The sequence below is a fragment of the Zalophus californianus genome, chromosome 17 (genome assembly GCF_009762305.2).
Source record: "Zalophus californianus isolate mZalCal1 chromosome 17, mZalCal1.pri.v2, whole genome shotgun sequence".
In the NCBI taxonomy this organism is placed as follows: domain Eukaryota; kingdom Metazoa; phylum Chordata; class Mammalia; order Carnivora; family Otariidae; genus Zalophus; species Zalophus californianus.
In genome coordinates, this window is record NC_045611.1 from 56,060,083 (window position 1) to 56,065,310 (window position 5,228).

Consider the following 5,228-nt stretch of genomic DNA (forward strand, 5'->3'; position numbering starts at 1 on the left):
CAAAGCTTTGGTTATATGACCAGGGTTTGTTAAATTCTGGGTTTTTTTTTTTTTAAGATTTTATTTATTTGAGAGAGAGAGAGAGAGAGAACAAGTGAGCATGAGCAGGGGAAAGGGCAGTGGGAGAGACAGAAGCAACTCCCCAGTGAGTAGGGAGACTGATGCTGGCTGAATCCCAGGACCCTGGGATCATGACCTGAACCAAAGGCAGATGCATAACCCACTGAGCCACCCAGGTGCCCCTACAAGCAGTATCAGTGTGTCTTGTCATAATCAGAACAGATGCTTATTGAAAATATGCAAATATATATATGTTGGTTTAAAAATATAAGAATAGGGCGCCTGGGTGGCTCAGTTGGTTAAGCGACTGCCTTCGGCTCAGGTCATGATCCTGGAGTCCCGGGATCGGGTCCCGCATCAGGCTCCCTGCTCGGCGGGGAGTCTGCTTCTCCCTCTGACCCTCTCCCCTCTCGTGCTCTCTCTCTATCTCATTCTCTCTCTAAAATAAATAAATAAAATCTTTAAAAAAAAAAGCATTTTTTAAAGGTTTTCCTTACATTCCTGTTAGTTCACACGCAAGGCAATATTCATTTCAGTACAATAGTGATTGTACAATTCCGTAAGACACCCAGTGCTCGTCACAAGGGCACTCCTATCCCCATCACTTATTTAATGCATCCACCTAACCACCTGCATTCTGCCAACCATCAGCTTATCCTCTATAGTTACGAGTCTGCTTCTTACTTTGCCTCTCCCTTTCTTTTTTTCTTTCTCATTGCTCACTTGTTTGGTTGAAATCTACATAGGAGTGAAATCATACGGTATTTGTCTTTCTCTGACTTATTTCACTCAGCATAATACTCTCTGGTCCATCCACGTTGTGGCAAATGGCAAGGTTACATCCCTTTTTAGGCTGATTAATATTCCATTGTATATACATATCAAATCTTCTTTATTCATTCTGTGGTCAATAAACATGGGCTAGACTGTTTGAAGCAGACATGTTCACTGCTTCTCACTGTTGAACTCCTCCAACAAATCTGTGCCATGGACAGAGCCAGAGCACAGGACTATACTGATCATGGAATTCACTAAAGGAAGGCTCCACACAGCAGTGCAGCAACTTCCCTGAAGGGTCACCCGGTGGATTGAAACTTGATTGGGGTTTAATCCCCGGGATAGTAATGCTTGGGTTCAACCACAGCACACATCTTGCTGAGCCCTGCCTATTCCACTGTCCAGAAGGCTTCTTCATCTCCAACAGCTACTCTACCACTTGACTTTTTAAAGCTATGCCCAAATGATTGCATCATCCCTTACCCCTCTCCATCCAGCGCCACTGATTTGTGTGTGTGATGTGGCCTGTGTGATCACAGTCATCATTGTCATCCAATAGCAACTGGTTTTCAGTAACAAACAGGAATTCAGTTAAATCATCAAGATAAAGTAAGACTTCCCTACTCCTCAGAAACCCACCACATTTGCCAATTCCTTCCCTCCATTACATGTATTTATCAGATGACACCACCAAGAGCTGCCTGTTCCTTTGCAGTGACTAAAGGGGACCACCTCTAGTTCCCTCCCCACAAGAGTTTTTCACATTTTCTTTTAATAGGTCTTACCTTTCTCTCTAAGGATGGTGTCTTCATCATGTTTTACTTAGATTCACAGCCCACATCCTCGTGCTAAATGTCTGAATACCCATTGGCCTTCCATCTCTCTGTCTCAAGTGTTTAGTGAAGACACTCTTGCACAACTCAGGCAAAAAAAAAAAAAAAAAGGTTGTGATGCCTATGTAGCTGGAAACAAAAATGAGGAAAAATACAACTGCAATACTGTAGACAACTAGGAAATAAAACAAGCAGAAATTATTTTTCTGAATCTACGGAGTCCATTGTACACCTCAAGACATCTGTTTTCCACAAGCTAATTTTTCATCTTATAGATTTTTCTATCTCTTACCTGGGCTACAATATCACTCCATTGGGGAGAGGTTTCTCCTACTTCTGGGGTATCTATTACACATGCAGCATGGTCATATGCCCACATGTACTTCATAGAAGCATCAAAGCAATAGCCCCACATATATAGTGGGGCACACACCTTTATTATGGGCCATGGTGGAGCGCTTTAGAGTCCCAGTTTAAGTCCAGATTAGGCGATTCAAACTAAAACAGGTCTAGGGAAGCTTCGTTGGAGTCTTTTCTAGGAGACACAGGCGGGGAAAGCCTTGGGAAAAAGGAGAGATGGTTGCTCACAAGAATGGATTGGGTTGTCACGTCTCAAGTTACATTACCTTGTGACTCTACAGAGTATTGTCTAGGGAAGCACTAGTGAGAAGGGCGGGTGTAAGGTCAAGGCCCCTGCAAAAGTACTGGCTACACAAAGTGGATGCCAAGTAGCAGTATCGTGGAGTACATGAGCTAAAACATCAACAATACCTCCACATAAAAAAAAAAAAAAAACCTCTACATAATCTGTAATATATCCATAATAATATCATAGCACAAAGAGGAGAAAATGATACAACAGATAAACTAGGGGGCAGGGGGAATCACACATTATTTAAACCTTAAGGCCACTGAGAAAATGGATTCCTAGGAATATTATTCCATCCCATTACCAAATAGGTGATAGATATCAGTTCCCTACAACCTTGAATAAAATGAGATAGGTTCGGGGGCCTGGGTGGCTCAGATGGTTAAGCATCTGCCTTCGGCTCAGGTCATGATCTCAGGGTCCTGGGGTCGAGTCCCGCATCGGGCTCCCTGCTCCTTGGGAGCCTGCTTCTCCCTCTGCTTCTCTCTCTCTCTCTCTCCGTCTCTCATGAATAAAAAAATAGAATCTTTTTTTAAAGATTTTATTTATTTATTTGAGAGAGCGAGAATGAGAGAGAGAGAGAGTACATGAGAGGGGGGAGGGTCAGAGGGAGAAGCAGGCTCCTCGCTGAGCAGGGAGCCCAATGCAGGACTCGATCCCAGGACTCCAGGGTCATGACCTGAGCCGAAGGCAGTCGCTCAACCAACTGAGCCACCCAGGTACCCCAATAAATAAAATCTTTAAAAAAAAAAATGAGATAGGTTCACCTTGGTGGTGGGGAAACATGTCATTCATTACACATCCATGTTAATACATTAAAAACCATTATGTTTTTTGTTTTTATAAAGATTTTATTTATGTATTTGACAGAGAGAGACACAGCGAGAGAGGAAACACAAGCAGGGGGAGTGGGAGGAGAAGCAGGCTTCCTGCCAGGCAGGGAGCCCGATGCGGGGCTCGATCCCAGGACCCTGGGACCATGACCTGAGCCGAAGGCAGACACTTAACGACTGAGCCACCCAGGCGCCCCAAAAACCATTATGATTTATTAATTAAAATATATTAAGTTCACACATAGACTATGTTATGCGTTTCAAATCCACTCTATTATCCCTCTTCAAAATACAGAATACAAGCATTAAAAAGCACTCAAATGCTGATATCACGATGTGGGAATAGTGATTTCCATAAATTTCAGTCCTGAAAACAGTCTTAACAAATGTGTGTGTACAATCGTATGGCATTGTAAGGAACAGTTAACTATCTCTTTCCGTTATCCATCAGGATTTCTTCATTTCAACCACATCAACTCATTCTCTCTAATGATTGCTATTACAAAGATACATCAGTAGTTAACGGAAGTGCCACCTTTTTTTCCTTAAAGAGCAATTAGTAAAACATCGTATTTCTAATATTCAGGAAGTTCTTTGGTTTTAATAAATGGAGAAGAATGATGTTCTCAACACCTATTTCATAACTTACATCAATGTTATAACCATAAAGAACAGCTCCATTTGGATTTTCTTCATATGTTGTGTATTATACTTTCATCTTCCATGGAAAATTAGAGATGCATGAACTCCACCTAATGCAGAAGGGTATCTAATATCTTTGATGTAGCACCAATCAGCCTCATGGTTTCATACACCCACTAGGGATATTTCTGAAGTGATTTGAGAATAAAATACATTATTATTTGCTAGTCACAAATCTCAAATAGGGTCAATGTAACAAAAAAGCACATTGAAATTAATTATATCTATGGAAAATTTCACCCACTAAATCTTTCAAACATAATAGCATATACATTTTCTAAGTGTTTAAATTTGTCTTTCTCCTTGGAATAATAACTATTTTGATACAGAGTACTGTCTGAATAGAGTGACTGATGTACTCCTTTTACTTGATATCTGTGACATTTGACATTTGATGTTCAAATAGTTTTCTAAATATTTATATTTTTCAAATTACCTTCTTTAGCACTCTGTGTGTTTGCTAAAGTGTATATTAAAATGAATGTCTTTCCACATTCATTGTGTTTCTAGGGTTTGAATCTAGTGTGCATTTTGTGACATTGAGTATGGATTGAATTCCAGTTAAAGCCTTGGCCACTTTCTTCACATTTTACAGTTTTGCTCCTATGTGATAACCATGATGTTGTGAGTCCAGGGAGAGAGATGTTGGACTCATTCTTTATATGTGTAGAGTGACTCGGCAACATGAATCTCTGATGTGGTGTAAGGGTTGAGCAGTCCTTAAACGTCTTCTCACGTTCTTTATATTTTTAAGGTTTCTTGCCTGTATGATTTCTATGATGGTTACTAAGGTGTGATTGCTGCTTAAAGGCCTTGCCACTTTCTTGACATTTATAAGGTTTCTCTCCAGTATGAATTCTGTGATGTTGATTAACAAGTGAGTGCCAGTTAAAGGCCTTTCCACATTCTTTACATTTGTAAGGTTTCTCTCCAGTATGGATTCTGTGATGCCGGGTAAGTGCTGAGCGAATTTTAAAGGCTTTGCCACATTCTTTACATTTGTAGAGTTTCTCTCCAATATGGATTTGCCTATGTCCAGTTAGCGATGAACAGTCCTTAAAGGTTTTATCATTTTCTTTGTTCTTCACATTTGTACGGTTTCACTCCAGTATTCATTTGCTGATGTTGAGATAGGGTTGAGTGCCAGTGAAGACTTTACCACATTCCTTAAAAATGTCTGTTCTCTCTCCACTAGGCTTTGTCTTATTTATATTTAGTCTTGATGACTGACTAAACATGGCCCCAGGTACAGTATATCTGAATGGGTCTTTTGCCTCATTAATTCTCTGATGATCACCAACGTTGGAAGACTGGTAAGGAGCTTTCTCACATTGACTGTATTCATAAGGGTTTTCTCTCAAATGGATACTCTTA